At 41.1% G+C, this 18,307-nt stretch overlaps 1 long non-coding RNA gene across 7 annotated transcripts in view; it reads left to right on the top strand.

Moving 5' to 3' along the window:
* Positions 1-18,231, top strand: part of LOC110405904 — a 160,117-nt gene extending 141,886 nt beyond the window's left edge. For 5 of the 7 annotated variants that reach the window (XR_002443173.1, XR_002443172.1, XR_002443170.1 and 2 more), the window contains 2 exons: positions 11,611-11,711; positions 16,175-18,231. This is a non-coding gene — a long non-coding RNA (uncharacterized LOC110405904). Of the gene's footprint in view, positions 1-2,292; positions 2,398-11,610; positions 11,712-16,174 lie in introns of all 7 variants that reach the window. The other 2 variants (XR_002443175.1, XR_002443171.1) reach the window with 2 other exon arrangements.

The raw sequence follows: 18,307 nt of genomic DNA, 5'->3' as shown, positions 1-18,307 counted from the left end.
TCAATAGACAGGATACAACAAGTTGCAAATACTCTATGTGTTTCATTTAAATTATTTATTCTGACAAAATAGATCCAATTTCTTTCGACACTGCAGACTGTTTGTTCCCAAAAGCATTGGCTTCATTGTAATTGCGGGCATCCATTTCAAAATTCTTTATTAATTAGCATGATCTGCTTAAGCCTTGGCTGAAAAATTCAATATCATATAACGAATGCCCCATACCTGGGCTTGGGATTTGTTCTTACAGTTGCTGTTGGTTTGTATTGAATTCACAGAAAAAGAAAGCAGACATTGGTCCTTCCTTGGCAATTGTAGCGAATGTGTGCAATTAAACTGCGAGACATTCTCCCCAGTTCATGTAGGTAGTATTTAGCATGTTAATGTTGCACAAAATCCTTGGAGACTGTTCTGTGGAAGGCACGTGAACGCCCTCAGCTCATGTTGTGGAAATGCAGACAGGCTCTTCAGCTATTTCAGAGCAGGACAGCCATGCCACAAAATGCATTTACACCTCCTCAGGAATCCTGTTATTTTCTGTAATTGAGACTGTATCTGAGATGGTTTGAGTGGTACAAAACATTTGGAAAAGCAGAACCAGATACAAGGAAGAGAACACAATGCTGGCTTTGGGTCTTGTAATAATATATCATTAGCTACCCTAAATGGTGTATATAAGAGAATAGAAATGCTATGTCTCTGTAATATTTGAAAAAAAAAATAGCATTTTTTTTCAGGGGCTTCTGTGCCTTCAGACAAATTAGCTTTTAATGTTCTCCTTGGATTTTATATTAATTTTTTCCCCATTACGTTACTTAATAAAAACAAGGTGCACATGCCACCTAGTAGCACTCTTCCAAAATGCCTTTTTGTCAAATAAATGAATACCTTTTAAAATCCCCATCATGTATCTTACAAGCAAACTGGGAAATCCTAACCGAGCCAGGCAAGCACCTGAAAGTCAGAGGTGCAGTCAAAGCTTAGAAAAGAGCTGAGGCTTGAGAAACAGGAAGGTGAAATTAATTCTCAAGCTGCTATGATATTTAATAAACGTTTAATTAGTGAGCACACCCTCTCAAAAAGACTTTTCAAAGAGCTTTTGTAGGCTGTGGCTTCAGAAGGGACATGGGTCTAGGTAGGACAGCCAGAAAATAATTCTGTGCATCTGGGAAAACCACTGACCAGAAAAAATGGATGATATTTCTCAGTAATAATAACAGAAGAATGCAACAGAGATTTCGGTAATTTTCTGCATTTGGATTTTGCTGATCATTCTCCAAATGACTCCCAAAAGGGAGTTAGTTAATTTAGTATTGACAGAGGTATAAATGAGGGAGTGGTAGAGGAACTGCTTATTTCTGGAGTTACAACAGATAAAAAAATTTCTAACAGAGGAACTCAAACTCTTGCAGCAGCGCAGTGACTCACTGAAACCTCCTTGTTTCTGGAACACATTACAGAAATACGCTTTAGAAAAGTTGAAACATTTCTAAATATTCTGCAGTGACACCAGCTTTTCTTCTCCTGAAGCTTTCGGTAGAATGGAGCTCCTAAATTGTACCAAGTTCTTTATTTGTGATCATATGTTCCCCTTATTTCCTTTCAGTTCTGTGTTGTGCTTAAAGCTCTATTGGTTTCTGACTTTAATCTCTCAGCTTTCTTTTAGTCCTTTAAAATATTACTTCAGGTACTTCGTTGTTCTCATGGGTCCTCAGAATCTGTGCAGTTAGGAAATGGCAAATAGCACAGGATGAAAAAGTAGAATCTAGAATATTGTTGCACAAGGCCGTGAATCATGGAATCATAGAATGGTTTGGATTGGAAGGGACCCCAAGGATCACCAAGTTCCAACCCCCCTACCACAGGCAGGGCCACTAACCTTCAGGTCTGGTACTAGGCCATGCAGCCCAGGGCCCCATCCAACCTGGCCTTGAACACCTCCAAGGACAGAGCATCCACAGCCTCTCTGGGCAGCCTGTGCCAGCACCTCACTACTCTCCCTATGAAGAACTTCCCCCTGACATCCAATCTAGACCTTCCCTCCTTGAGCTTAGAACCATTCCCCCTTGTCCTATCATTGTCTACCTGAGTAAGAAGCTGATTCCTCTCAGGTTGTCAGCTCTTCCTATTTCCCTGCTTAATATAAGGAAGATCTGGTGGACTGCATTTAAGTTAGTGGTGAGTTTAGTGGGTTTTTGGTCTGACCACAGTAAAGTGAAGTGGATGCAGGTGAAGACACTTCAGAAGCCAATAAATGTCACTAAGGGCCTTTTCTTCTTATTTGTGTGACAGTTATATAGATGGTCCCCCTGAGTGTATGGAAACAAAATCAATGGCAAACTTCAATCCACACAATCACTTCTTATGTGAGACACAGCGTTGGCTATTACCTCACAGGTCAGTCAATAACCTATTATCTCATGACTTAAGAAATAAATACTGCCTTCGGGCAGTATTAATTAGAATGGCCAGGGAGGTATAGACCAGAAGATATGCGATGCTGTTGTTTCTGATTGTTTGAAATGCAGATGGGTGACAAACTGATAGGATTTGGTTTGTTGTTTATTTTTGCTTGATTGTTTGGTTTTTTTTTACCAGGGGCCACAGGGCTTTTTTTTTTGGCTATTTTGATTTATCACTCTGCTTTTCAAAAGATAAAATTTTGACAGTACAGAATTAGATACCTTCCTTGTCTATTGAAGCAAAGCAAACTATGATTCCTTTGCATTACAAATGCAAGGGAAACACATCTTTCTGATAATACTGTTTTAGGGGACACATCCAGGAGTACATTTTCAAGAGATATAAGGATTGTTTTCCTCTTTTAATGAAAATCACTGATAACTGAGGACTGTCTTTTGTTTAAACAAGCTGCAATTTAATGCCTGTCAAGTCTTGCTAAGGGCACTTCCTTGGATAACATAAAGGATTAGGAAATGGTTTGCTGAATATCCAGGATTTAAATTCCATCTAGGTCCCAGAGTTGAATAGTCCCTGTGCTCTACAGACTTACAGCAGGTTGATAAGAAATCCTGAGCACAGTGACTCAGGTGGAATTCAGGCTGCCTGAATATGGCTCTTACATTATTCTTCAGATGCTTTGAATAGCTGACCCTTATCCTTTGGAAAATCTGAGCTGGATTTTTTTTCCAGGAAATTAAATTAATTCTGAGATGAAGAATGGTTTTAATTTGAAGCAGTAAGAACTGGCCTGACATAATTGGCACTGAATTCAAGAGAACTAATAAACATTTTCTTTGACATATGTTCTATCCCTATACAATCATCTGGGGGCTTGCTGCCCAAGGCAGAAAAGTCAAATCTATGACATTGTATTTAAAAAGCAAGGAAAATGCACTTATTTACACTTACATGCGCAAATGCACAGACATGGTGACAAGCCAATCATGCCAACCAGTAAGGAAATGAAATTCTACTTAACATTTGTGAACTGTATGGTTTAAAACCCATTCTGAGTATCTCTGGCATTGAATTCAGTCTCAGTCAGAGGGTTTTGAGCATCTCCTCCACTAGTTATTGTAAAACTGATTTTAAGAACTTCACATTTCATTTCCTAATTGAGGAAATTTTGGCCATTATTGGAAGTTCTCTATTCTCATGATTTGATTCCAATGAATAACTTAAAGTTGAAATAAATAACTTTACAAGTAAAATTACATTCTTGCCTGTTAAACACAGGAAGCTGCTCCGTGCTTTTTAGGTGTTTCCAAGCACTAACTATTGCTTCTATAGCACCACTTAGCAAAGGTAAAGGGTAGATTTTGCACAGCGAATGTCACTGCAAAACTTTGGCCAATGACAAGCAAGGTGAACTCTCACTCAGTAAAAAGTGTTATATGATGTACAGTAACATTTCACTTGGAAGCACTCACACGGTAAATTACACAGCACTCATCTCTCTTCACCAACATGTACTTTTCAGTACTTGGGAATTTCACAGTGGATACATAAATTCAAGAAACCTTTAAATTTCTTCTTCCTGTACTCATGTGGGTGTGAAAAGTCAGGATGGAAATTTCTTTTGCAATCATGTCAAGTAAGGAAAGAAAGTTGATACATATGCATACACATGCATAAACACAGTTTAGCTGTTTCAATTTTCACTTCAGTAAAAAATACTCTGACTATGTAAATTTTGTGTTCACTGCTTCAGAATGAAATCTGTCTCAGGAAATCACTGATCTGTGGGAAATCAGCTGCCATTTATCTCAGAAGGCTCCTCACTGCCTTTATAGACCTCTCAGTGAACCCCATACTCCTCTAGACACCTAGGCATACTGCTCAGAACCACTTTCAGCCTTCAGCACCTTTCCTTCCCACTTAACACTTCATTTCTTTTATTATCCTAATTAAAGATGTTCAGGATTTCTACTGAATGTGACAGTTTCCTCAGTCATTCTCTTCCGCAAACTGTCGAATCACTGGTCAGTTCCAAGGCACTAGGGGACCTGCTGTAGTTCGTAACACTGTCATTGGCTCTTCTGGTGCTGCTCGGCATCTCTTGCCTTTGTCCTTAGTGATGAAATAAAACCCCGAGGGCCTGCAGCTCCTCTCTCAAGTGTAGGCCTACCAAGCGTGGACTCTGGAGACAGGGCCGTGAGGGACGCCTGACTTGAGATGTTCCCTGCCAAGGCGCAATCCTGAATGCAATTGTCTTCAGGCAATCTTGAAATGCCTTGTAACCATTCTGCCGCTGAGGACAAGAAGCTTTTAGCCACAGGAAGAATTAAAAATTTGAATCAACTCCACGTGATGTCAAGACACTGAGGGACTGAAAGAGAAGTGTTGTTTTAAATTGCTAGTCACAGATGCCACGTGCCCAAATCACAAACACTAAGGACTCCTTTCTTGCTGCTCTGTGAAGGGAGCTCTCAGGCAGACTGGCAAGATTCTGGAAGGTGCAGGAGGACTTGTGCTGGGATATTCCAGTGGCAGAACTTTTTGAAGTTATAAAGGACATTTTATAATTCAGTGTTGCTGCCAGAGCTGTGAGCACTGCAGCTTAAGGACTGACCACGTGGCTGGAAGTTAAGAAATACTTAGATGCAAGAGAGCATGACTGGATTACATTCATTACATGCCATGAGGAAAAAATCTCAATCAGTTATCTCTATTCCTCTAAAATCGCCAAACTGAAAGCTGATAGGAATTGAATCATCTGTGAGAAGCAACCGAAATAGGGTGAAATGTGGTTAAGAACTGTTTAGAGATTTTTTTATTTGATGTTTAAAAATCCAAAAATTCACAGCAAGGATGGAAAAGTGTATAACTTCAACAAAAGCAAGCTGAGATCATAGAGGAAGTCAGACAAAAAAACAGCAGAGAAACTGTAACAGATGGAAAGCAGGCGACTGTGAAAATTGCTGGTATATGTTAGCAGCTAGAAGGAGCCAATGAGAAGGAGAGAGCCTAAATGACACTAGCAGGAAGTTCTGAGGAGCTGAGCGATGGGAACTGATGAAAATGACAGATATCCTGGCAAGGGCACCTCACTGCACGGAGATAGGAGAGCTATCAGTGATGATGTAGGGAAGATGAAGCTGAGCACAGGGCTGGCAAGAGAAACATCAAATCCTGCCTCTTGCCCTAGGATGTTTCTGGGTTTTACGTAACAGCTTTTCAATGTTGTGGGTCTAAGAAGTGCTCCCAGCTCCACGTTGACTTTTCCCTGGGTAGCGTGCTGACTGCTAAGCTGCAAAGCTGTGCCTCCTCAAAGGTCTGCTCTGTTCATCTCCTCTGTCCTGCGAGCCCTGACTAGAAGCAGGAACTGGAGAAACCAAAATCCACATGGAAAACCACAAAATAATCACACATTGATTATCAAGTCAAGGAAGCCAGCTCAACCCCTTAAATACATGTGGCTGGCACTAAGTCAGCAGTAGTAGCAGAGACAGAGAAGACGCACGGTTGGTGTAAGGGAGAGTGAACATAGAAGACTGCTGTTTGGAGGCACTCCAGCCCTGTCAGCAGTCCTAGGGTTAGTGGCATTTTCTATTTTAAGCGTAGAGAGAATCTCACAAGAGAGAGCATAATCAGATGAAAGTGTAAGCCCTCTGGACAAAAATACAAGGTAAAGATATAAATCTGGCCCTGCTGTCCTACTGAGGCAAAGCTGTCACAGGCAAATCTTTTTCTTCCAGTTTAAACTGGTCTAAGTGGAGCAGCATTACTAAAGAATTACCATGGAGAAGAAACTATTTCCAATCTGCAAAAACTACAGTTCAGTAGAGAGGGCTAACTCAACTTCTGCCTTAACTCCAAGATCTTCTTACGGCATTGTGTCTCCCATGGAAGTGAGCGAGGTCTGTGTGCCTGAGAGCACAACACCATGGCTGTGTCTGAGGGCATGGCTATCAACGCTCAGCAATCCTCTCTTTATAGCATGGCTATGTTGAGATTCCTCAGAGAAGTTTAGCTCATTGATTCAGTGATTATTTTCTGCGTATTTATCAGCAGTCTCCACTTTAGGACTTCCTTAGGACCTCCCAGGTCCAGGAGAGCTGGGTGCCTCCAGTTGTCCTCTCACTGGATACCTGCAGCAGTGATTGCTGTTTGCTCTGACTTGCTCAGAAGACCTGCCCACGCAAATAGTGCATAAGGTAATAAAAAATTCAGTGAGCTTTCAGAAAGAGAACATCATTCATCTGCTCAGAAACATCTGGACATTTCAGGAGTCCTGCTATATTTATGGAGTCTACTCAACAAATAGAAGTTTTTACTCGAGGGTAACTAAGCCATTCTGGGGGCTTTGCCAGGCATCTTCTCTCTATTTTGTCTATGTACAGCATGAATAATGCATCTTCTCTGTGAACAAACCAGCAGCATTAGCTCCTTGTTTCCTTCCATATATTTTTATGAGCTCCTACTAACTGTTCCCAGTTACAGAGGGGCCAGCATTGGTGTGGTGGCTGCAGGCCCAGCAGCCCTGGGAAGGGACCCTGGGCCTCAGGCTGCCAAAATCACAGACCATCTTAGAGGAGAACAGTTGAGCCAAATCTCCTGTAAGAGGGTCAGTGGAAATGTCTGTCAGGATCTCACATGTCCTTATAAACATTTCCCTGCAGGAAAAGGAGTTGTTGTTTTAAAAAAGAAAAAAAAAAAAGAAAAGAAAAGAAGGAAAAGGAAAAAGGAGAAAATGCAAAGGAAAAGAAGAAAGGTTATTCTAAACTTTGAGAGTTATTCTAACTTCTTTTTCTAAATATTTTTCACCAAGAAAGAATTTGCATATAAAAAAGTGAAAAGGTCGTAACGTTTACCCCCGTTCTTTTCTCCAGCCCTTTCATACCCAGTCTCATTTTAAGTCCTTGGCTGCCTTAACCAGACCTAGGATATTTTGATTTTGTCTTTTGTTTGAGAGTAATGCCATTGTGAAATTATTTCTTGAACTGTCTTTTCTCCAATTATGTTCTTCATCATATTTTCATGCGGGAAAACTAATAGCAAATCCATTGGAGTTTGAAGAAGTGCTCAGAATTGGCTTCACTTTATTAACTTTGGTAGGATTAAAGGTGCTTTAAAGTGCTCTGCTTCTGAAAAATCTCACTCTGCTTTATATACGGTATAAGTGACCCAAGCCTTCCTCTCCTTTCTTACAAAAGCAATCCTTGAAAAGAGTAAAGCAGCTTGGATTTCACAAAGAAGGAATTTTCTTATCATTTTTATTACAATAATGAGACACAGGATACAAGCAGGTTAATGTATTTTTGTTGTTTGCAATTAGGGACCAAATCACAGACAGTCATATACCGTCATACTGACTTTTCTTTGCTGGAGATACTACCTAAACCTCATAATGATTAAAAGACTATGAATTCATGGTCTTAACCTGATAATTATCTATGTTATTTGCATATCACACTTCAGCCCATGTTTATCTTTCTTGCCTTTTATATTTACTTCAAGTAGAGACAGTAGGTAATTAGTCTCATATAACTTCTCTGTCTGAGCAGATTCAATTATAATTGACCCAAAATACTGAATTCAGCTTTGATATAAATTATTTTCAGAGCAATATGATATATCTTTTAAGAACCAGTTACTCTTCGCTATGGACAAACACATATCTCTGAGCTGTGCGTGCTCATCGTTCCAGCTCTGATTTTTTTTGCTCATCACAAATGATGCGCTCGCAGTGGTATGAAGCTTGGAGAGTCTCTCACAGAAAGCAAGGTCAGAGCATCAAGCATCACATCATTCTGGCATTAGCTTATGCCCTGCTCTGTGCAGTTACAGAGAGGATTTGTTTCTTGAGTCCTGATCCAGACTAGGGCATGATTTTTCTAAGGTGCTAAGTGTTAGGTCAGTCACATCTCTGAGCTAGAGACATGTGTGAAACAGGAAAAGCTGACAGATTTTCATGTAGGATTGTGGGTAGTGATGCACTGATAGATCTAATGAATTCCTTTGCTGCAGCAGCCATGATTTCATTGTGACAAGATGAGATTGCAGTGGTTACAGGGAAGCAGGAGTCAGGAGGCGTCAGGAGACCTTCCAGCAGGGCAGCGCAGAGCCATCAGGTTCTTATGCTAGCTGAGCTCAAGCTCCCTGCTAGCAGGTGGCAGATTTGTACTGTTCACCCTACTGCTGCCCATTTGTGTTGCTGTACCTCGCCTATCATCTTGTTCCATGCTGGATCCCTCAGTTCAGTACTTTTTTCCTTTTTGATGGGTGAGACTTGTGCTGGATGACAGCATGCCCTCTGTACAGACACAAAACAGAGGTCATATTATAGTTAGCAAGGATCTGATTTGAAAGAAAAAGACTAAAATGATGCAAAGAAGACCCCCTCCTGCTGGAGATGGCATGTTTTTAGACCTGAAAGAATTCAGACACACAGAGTTTGGTTTGGGGATCAGGCTGTTCTATTAGCTTCCTGGAAGGCTTGGAGTAAGTCAACAGAGAAGGGGCTGATTGTCTTTGAACCTGCAAGTGGGTGTAGCTGCTTGCTATTGCCAAGGGGAAGCATGCTGCACTTCTGATTGCAGCTACCTTGGAAATTGGGACATCTGCAAGAATGTGATAATTTTCTCTTTTCAAGAGGAAAGAGAGGAAAAACAAAGGCGAGAAAGAGGATGGCTGGTATTTACCTGAGCCCTGTGCTCATGACTCAGTTCCTACTCTGTGCACATTGCTCTCTTTCTAACAGGTAGAGCTATTAGAAAACAAGAAAAATCTGCTACAATCAAAATGAAGCCTAGTTAGATTCCCTTTCCCATTTGAATGAAAATTTGTGCTTTTGTTTGCAGTGAAGGAAATGGAATTCTAATGCTTTCATGAACAATGGAAACACTTACCCCCCTTTTCTCTTCTGGATGGGTAGACAAATAGAGAGATGTTTATGAACAGTTCTTTGCCACATGGGATTAGATATCTATTCCCCTCTGGGAAGTGAAAAAGGTATTTTAGCTGCAGTGAAGATTGATAGCAATTCCCTGGGAGAGGTCTGCTCTGACTTTCACAAAACTCCTGTTCCCAGTTCTCTCCCATGGCAGCCAAGCAGCTCTTGCTGTTAGGGTTCGATATTCTTTGAGGGACTGTCTTCTCATGGCTGGAAATCTGTGGACACATGGAAATACTGTGCTAGCTCAGAGTCTCTGAGACTCGTGTGTCATGTGCTGCACATCAGTCACATTCATGTCGTGTGTGTTCCCGTGGCAAACACTTTTATGAAATGCTGTTTTCATCACAGAAGCTAAAAGTAAGAAGGCTTTCTCCATTGCAGTGTAAGTATTTTCTTCAGAAACTTGTTTATTACTCATCAATGGGGTTAAAAAAAAAAGGAGAGAGTTATTCGTTTTCTACTGCCTGTACAACACCATTCCCTGCTTGATTTGGGTTGGTTTTGTTTCATCTTGCAAGGCTGGAGTTTTCTTTTGTTCAGCAGAGGGTTGTTCTGGTGAGGGGAGATGTAGATGCTCTAATGCAGCTGTGTTTCTATAGAAGAAACAAAAAGGAAGGGATTGTAACAAACTCAGACTCGAACACATCCTTATAGAATAACCACTAGAATGTAAGTGGCCTGAAGTTAAAGAGAGTTTACAGAGCCAACTGTCCACTTAGGCAAGTGTATATAATGTCAGTCTGATTGACAGGAAAGTCATGCTAAGTGGGGAAGCAGTGGGAGAATTAAATGTATTCTCAGAGATGTCATGACTGAGTGGGTCATAAAGTTTCAGAAGTTCAATTTCTCTGTTAAGACCAATAGAAAGATGTCATCAGAAGCAAAGGAACTGGATTCTTATAACTAGCCTGCCTGTTCCAGAAGATAAGGATAAGCTTATTTCATAAACATTTGCCCTAGGAAGAAGGTGCAATAGAGTAAAGTCCTGGGATGATAAGGGACTGCAGATTTTATGCATGCCAGTCATCAAAATTGAAAACAGTTTTTGGGTCTTGTTGTTCAAAAAAGAATTTGCTGCTCATAAATATGAGGGTTATCAGGATTTTTTGAGAAATCCTTCCAGACCCAAGAGAGGGGATTTATTTTCCTACTCATCATAACACAAACACAAAAGATATCACAGGAGTAACAGTCTTGAGAAATTACTTTTGTGGGCAAGTAAATAAGAAAAGCCTTGCTAGACTTTGCTATGAGGAAAGCCTTGCTAGACTTTGCTATGAGGAGGGCAAAGGTATTTTTGGAGGAGTGGTAGGAAGGTGAACTTCTGCAGCTGGGTGAAAGGTTTCTTTCATGAGGCAAAACAGACCAAAACCCACGATACTTATCAAGGCATCCCACATCTCCTGCCTCTCAGCTGCACAGGGGCCAAGCACCCTGGGCCAAGGGAACTGAACTGTGAGACCCCAGGGGATGCCCTGCTCTTGCCTCCACACATGCCTTGATCATCCTTCAGCCCTGAGCATGAAGATGGGAATTTTGCCATGAAAGAAGGACTGGGAAAATCTTTAAGACAACTGTGATTGACAACAGTAACTCTGATCCAAAGCTATGAATTGATAATTCCAATCCAAAATCACCCTTATCTGTTGATTCTATGGCAGTGCTTTTGTCCACATTTTAGGTTTTTATTCTCTGATTCTAGCAGCGCTGTTCTCAGGTTGATATTTGGCAAGGTCTAAATCAAAGGAGTCTCTCTAAGCAAACAGGAATTTTGTTCCATCCATTGTATTACTGACACTTTCTAGGCTGGCACGGCCTGCTAATTATACGGCTAATCAGAAAAAGCCCTGTAACGGCTCTGAGCTCCAGCACCGAGTCACTGCCCTGCTGCTGAGCGGGTCTTGGAAGAAGCACACATGCACTTACAAAATGCCTTATGTGCAGGCCAGCAAGGAGCACAGATTAATCTTTACAATACTACAACCTTACAGAAATTCAGGTCTTTGTACTTAATATCTAGCAGAATCAAAGGAGTAACTGGCATCTTTTCTTTTGTTTAAACTTCTTTTTCCAGGAAAGTCCAAGATTTCTTTTTCTCCCCAAGATGTTTGAATTTTTTTTGAACCTTGGAAAAAATATAATTAAGGCTTGAAACAAGAACACATGTGATTTCACCTGAATTTTGTAGGAGGCATTTTTGTTTATGTAACAGCACATTTTCTTGAGAACTCTTCAATTTTCTTCTCCAGAACTGATCCAAAGCTCATTGAATTACAAAGAAAAAATCCCATCCATGTCACTGGAGTTTGCATCAAACCTGAACTGTCAACAGACGACTACTAAGTTACAGGTACATCAGTAATGTGGTATTCACTTTTCTTCTAAAAAAAAAGAGTTTTTCCCATACAGTGCATGTGGCTGAGTTTGAACACTTGTTGAGGACATGAGTAATGGGGAAAGGTTCAAGGTTCTATTCCTCCCAAAGGGCTTTGACAAGAGTGGGGGTGCCAGAGCAGCTTGTGTCTGGAACAAAGCTCTTGTGGCACTGGTGGCCTCAGTGTTGGCTGGAGAGAACAGGCTAATCCTGTAAGATAATGGCAAAATCACTGGGAAGGAATGGGTTGGCACATGTTTGGGAGCAGGATGACTTTTCTCTTTTCCAGTTTCTTTTATTTTGAAATGATATCTCTAGTAAAATGCGGATATTAGGAGTGGCCTGTTTTCATTGCTCTAGCATTTCTAGTGTTCCTTGCATTCTGTTGGCTTCTTGAATTCAGCAGTACCAGAAGTGAAGTTTACAGGAAAAAAAGTATCTCTGATTAGCTGGTTCTTGTGTTTCTGTGGATTCTTTAATAGACATCTATATAGAAAAGAGTAGAAACTTTCAGTTTTTCTTCTCTAAAATATTCACTTTTGTTGTTCTCCTTCTGTTTACAATAAGTGTCATACTTGGAAGTATTCCCTCTGAAGCTCAAGTTTCTACTGTGCCTCTTGGAAGGAGGAAAATGGAAGAGTTCACTGTGTTTCATATCTGGATGGTTCACTGACCTACATTTATTTTATCTACTTCCCATTTAACATGTTATGTGACTTTTTTGGTGTGCCCCAGCAAAGATTTTCAATGGTCCAAAAAACCATGCTGGGAAAGAACGCTAATACTATGCTGCCCTTGATAGGATAGTGACTGGCAGTATATAAATACACTCAGTGGAATGACAGAAAACTCTCTTCTATATTTATGAGGAGCCCTGGGCCAACGCACACAGTGGTGGGAGCCCATCTGCTCCGCTGCAATTGTTTTATCGACACGCTGCTGTTTAACAGCTGAGACTTTTGCAATTTTTTTTTTGAGCTCGGTGCATGTAGTGAGCAGGAGGTCTTTTAATAGCACCATGACAAAGCCAAAACAAATCTAAAAGGTGAACTATAAATTTAAAAGTCTAGTGATTTATCTGAAGAAGCATGTGAAGGATGGAAGGAATTTAGGTATTTCCTGACCTCTTGGGGTTCCTACTACAACTCTGACACGAGCCAATGCTAACAAGTCCTTTCTTGCAGTGAGTGCAGCAAACACCAGCAAGGAGAACAGAGGGGACTGGAGCATTTTGTGGTTTCTGGGTCTCCCTAAGGCATGGGGAAGGGTTTGGTCACAAGTAGCACAGATCCGTCTCCTGCTACTGGCCTGGTGGGAAGATGGGTGCTGTTGGTCCATTTCAGATTTTTTCTTATAATTTTAGTTTACACTTAACAGAATGAAGTTATTACACACTGCTGAGCAGGTACATTTTCCATTTGGCTTTGTTTCACACTATACCGTTTCTTTTTTTATTATTATTTTTATATTCGCTCACATAAAACATTTCTCCTCATTTTTAGAAGTGTGATTTTTTTAAGCCAATGTTCGAAACTGGCCACCAATGCACTGCAGCCAGTGAACCTATTTCCACCAGAAATGTCAAGGCCTGAATTCACATAAACTCACCTTGCCCTATATTTGAAATACAATTCAAACATCAGAGCTTGTTTCTGCCTAAAACTTTGCCTAATGTCTGTGCCTGCAAAAGTGCAGATTTACCTTTCATTTCCAAGCCCAACTTTTCATGTTTCATTGCTCCATCCACTTTTGCCTACCAGCACCTCCAAGCAGAACTGATATAAATACTTAATTTTAAGCGTATGTCAAAGTCTGCTGGTATTTATTAAAGAATTTTAAGTTTAGTCCCATTAATCTCCATTGTTAAAAAACATGTTGATTTTATTCCAGGCATCAGTGTTTTAGACTCTGTCCAGCTGTGTAAGAGTCTGGGAGCGTGTTTTCTGCAGACAGAGTATGAGGATGGATGGCTAGCAGAAATGAAAGCTCTTTCATCCTCTCCATAAAGGGAGTAGTATCTCCCTCCTCCAAATTTTATGAATTTGATCTGAAAAAAGGAGTCATAAACATGCTGTTAAAAGACTGCTGTTTTAAAAGGCTGTTTCCCCAGAGACAGTCTGTGAAGCATCTTGATGTGAATTCATAATGTCTGAGCAGTCTCAGCTGAATTAAAGACTGAAAACAGGACTGGAGCAGCAAAATATGATTTCAGAATTCAAGTTAGCCAAACGAGGCAATTCAAGGTTTAAGTGGCACTTCACGTTCTTAACATTTGCTATAGAAACTTTCAAAAATGCAAAGGTAAGGTAATCACTGTTGCAGAACAACCACTTTCTCTTAGGAAAACTTTCCTTCAGTGCAAAGGCTGAAGGCGTGTAGCTCTCTTCTCCTCTGAGCAGGAAGAAGCCTGCAGTTGAAGCAAAAATGGTGTTTGCCCCCCACTATGGCTGGGCAGAGGCTGAAACCCAGCCAGAGGAGCCACAAACTTCCTGGGCAGATGTGTGAACCCAAACAGCCCTCCTGAGGAGTGAAAGAGCTGCTCAGACCTTTGGTTGTGGGGAACTCTAGAATCTGGAAGTGCTCGTAGAGTCTGAGGGCAGAAGAGAGTGATGGGGACAGAGCCACAAGTCATAGAATCACAGAATGGATTAAGTTGGAGGGGACCTTAGAGATCATGTAGTTCCAACCCCCTGCCATGGGCTGGTTGCTACCCACTAGATCAGGCTGTCCAGAGCACCATCCAACCTGGCCTTGAATGCCTCCACAGCTTCTCTGGGCAGCCTGTGCCTCACCACTCCTAAGTAAAAAATTTCTGCCTAACATCAAACTTAAATCTTCCTTCTTTTAGCTTAAAGCCATTCCCCCTTGTCCTATCACTGTCAGATCACATAAAATGTTGGTCCTCCTTCTTGTAAGCTCCCTTCAAATACTGGAAGGCCACAACGAGTTCTCCTCGGGCCTTCTCTTCTCCAGGCTGAACAAGCCCAACTCCCTCAATCTTTTTTCATAGGAGAGGTGCTCCAGCCCTCTGATCGTTTGTGGCTCTCATCTGGACCTGCTCCAACAGCTCCACATCCCTCCTGTACTGATCCCTTCAGAGATAATCCTTAAGCTTATGAATTTTTCTAGTTCTTTTCAAGAGAGCATTATTTCCTTCATGGTCACATCTAAGCACTACATAAATACACATCTATGCTGTGATTAATGGTTCTTAAGAACCAAAGGAAGGGCTTAGATAATGCTTTTAATCACTGTCAAACTTCATAATTTTCCCACTTATTTTTCCTGTCTCCTATGAAGTTTATTCACTGCAAAACCTAATGAAAGCTGCTGCTTCATGTTAGATGAACTTGCCATGTACTTCAGATGACACTTACAGAACCTTTTACCCACCTTCCTCCACACAGCTGCTGAAAACTGAGCACTTCTGTGATTCTTTGTAAAAGTGTGAGGAACTGGGTTCTGTCTTTTTCTGTTCCTTGACCAGAAGAATAAATGCCTGACAGAGAAATACGAAGTCAGTAGTGGCCTGATGGCAGAAATGAAGGTTTTCTACTTCCAGTTTATAGCAGTACATTGGTTTCTGCATCCTACAGCAGTTGATGTCTCCTTTGGCTTGAATCTTCGCTCACTCACATGTGGGAATCACATCAAGGTGGAGTTTAGGTTTTGTAAAGTGTGAAAATGCAAGAAAATGTGAATGGTCACAGGGCTGCGTTTTCACAAAAATCCACAGCCCTGAGATGGATCGCTCATCTCTGGACATCAGTGGGAAGCATTGGCAGACTCTGCTGTGTGCATGGTCCTGCTTTGTCTGAGTGTACAGGTGATTATATACCTTAGAAGCTGGAGTCCCTCAGGCTTTCAACCCTCATCCTCTACTTGTCTCCTTACAGTTCCTGGATAGGGCCCTTTATTCCCTTAGCTTTTCACTTGGCTTCACATGTTGCAGCCTGATTATTTAATTTGGAGTTCTGCCTGGCCGTCTGCCTAGCCAGGCAATGAGAAGGGAAGCTCTTGTTTTCACTGTGTCACTAACAAATAGGCTCCAGTGGCAACCAGAGTTTAGTTTTTCAATGGAAAGTACTGCAGCAAGGTTCCCACTTTTTAGCAGTTCTGTTGTAAAATTATTGGTTCCAATTTCAAATTTTGCATTTGTCACCATTAGCAGGGAATGAGCCAGAGACCCTGTTATATGCCACACACTGAATTTATCCCATTCTAAGTAAAGCCAGTATTTTACTTTTTTATTATTTTTTTATTATTTTTTTTTATTATTTACTTTTTTAGTAGCAGAAGCAGAATGTTTCCACAGTCATGTGAGACCTCCAGGGTTTTGTTTGTTTGTTTTTAATTATAGACAAATACATGATTTCTGTCACTGAGAAAGTATTTGCTAAAACCCAAATTTGTGACTAGAGCTTCCCTTCCTTACACAGATTATTTTCAAAAGCACACCTGATTGATTAAAAGAGGAAAGCTGTTCTTAAACTTCCAAAGGTTTGTAATAACTCTTATTGCATTTTTTAAAAATATTTTGGAGACTTTATAATTGAAGATAAAGTGTATACATCAGTGTTGAACCTCGTAACTCTGTCATCTTTTACCATATGTGAACTGCCCTCCCAGAGCATGTCTACAATGACAGTGTTAGTTGTAACTAACTGCCCATGATCTGGGCATTTCATCCCCAGAACAGAAACCAGCACAAACAATAGATGCAGACCAGCAGGCTACCACCCACCAAGGCTGATGTCCTGCCCAAGAACATGGCCTATACTAATAATGGGGGTGGACCAGCAAAGTGCCAGCTGCAGAAAACAATGTCCAGCCCATGAATGGAGGCTGTCTGAATAAATGGGTGAGGACAGGCAACTTGCCATCCTCGCAGAACAATGTCCAGACCAAGAACAACAACTGACAGAAATAACAGGCACAGCCCACCAAGGTGCCACCTGCAGAGGATGACTTCAAGCCCATGGACATGGAACAACCAGAAGACAAGTTCCAGCTGAGGTTAGTGGGGCCTCCTCCAGCAAGACTGGCAATGTCCCACTGCAATGCTGGGCCTGGGATGGGCCCCAGGAAACACAGGCCACACCATTTCAGGAGGCCCTGGGATGAGTTCATGCCTCAGCCTGGGCCCAGGTCCTTGCTCAAGAAGCCACCCAGAAGACAGGAGAGAGCCCAGAAAGATGGACATCCCACAGGTGGGAAGCACAGCCGGCCTGCACTTGACTCCCACCAGCAGTAATACAAAAGTGAACTTTAAAGTGTTGCTTGAGGCCGCCTTCTCCATCCCACACTGCACCCCCAGTCAGTTAGGGAGACCGTGGAGGGGACATCTCTCCTGCACACCGCCCCATGGATAGGAGAGGGGACGAGAGGAGAGGGCCTCTTATGCCTAAGCCATCAGCAGGAAAGTGATGTATATGTAATCTGTTCTTTCATAGGTATATACCCAACCCACTTACCTGATCATTGAATTACTCTGTTGACAAACAAATAAATAAAAATAAATTATTTGATTCTTTTAATATTTTTTACATTATCTTCCTCTGAAATTGTGCAAAGAATGGATCTTGTTTTGGTGGATCATATATGTTTCTAAAGCCATACTGTAATTTATTTTCATAGTTTTTAGTTCTTTTAGCCATCTTCTTAACATTGGTAAATTTCAAATTATTTTATGGTTTATAATTTGAGTAAGTGACATTATTTTTTGAACCTGTGCAGTGGAACTTACTTAGGTCCTTTTTCCAAACTCATGAGTTACCATTATTTCCCCCAGACTTTCTCACTATGTGTTTCCTCAGCTGGGCAGTGCAGCTAGCTCAGTACCTCCCTGTTTTCTGTTTTCCAGGAAAGAAATTGGAGTTTCTAAATTATCAGTATATACTGGCTGTCCTATTTCAATACACGTACTTCATTGTTCCACAGATTATATTTTTTTCTCATAGTTTTACCTAAAAAGCCAAATATTTTGGAGAACATCCTCAGAATATTCAGAGGATGTTCTGAAGATCCTTTCTGAGACTACTACCATCTTACAGTTGCCTTAGCTTTAGCCCCACTAAGGCTCTTCTGCATGAGCTTTTCTAGGGAGAAGTGTGTTTGTTGGTATGCGTAACAGTGCGTGTATACTTAAGTGTCTTGCAACTGCTGCCAAAAAAAAAAGTGGAAGTGAAGAGTGGAAATCATAATTTTGATAAAGTTTTGGGCTTCCTGCCAGACATGGTAAGTACTACTACCTACATAAGGACAAAAAACAGAGGCTAATGTAGTGGCCACACTGAGTGTTCAGTCTGCCTCTGTGGTCACCAACTGGAGGAGGAGGAGACTAGTGCCTGGCTAATGGGTGCCTCAGGCATCCAGGTATCCCCCATCACTGCCTGCTCCAGGCCTGATGGCATCAGTCTACCCACCACTTTTCCAGTTTACTTCAATACTTCCTGAAAATGTCTTTAATGGTTGACTTTGTTCTTTAAAGTATTGCTAGCTTGACAAAAAAAAAAAAAAAAAAAAAAAAAAAAAAAAATTCAGGATCTAGCACATTCATATTTGCTTGCAAA

Source organism: Numida meleagris, chromosome 13 (genome assembly GCF_002078875.1).
Source record: "Numida meleagris isolate 19003 breed g44 Domestic line chromosome 13, NumMel1.0, whole genome shotgun sequence".
Taxonomy (NCBI): domain Eukaryota; kingdom Metazoa; phylum Chordata; class Aves; order Galliformes; family Numididae; genus Numida; species Numida meleagris.
Note: the sequence above shows the minus strand (reverse complement) of the source record. Positions and strands in the feature narration are given on the sequence as shown.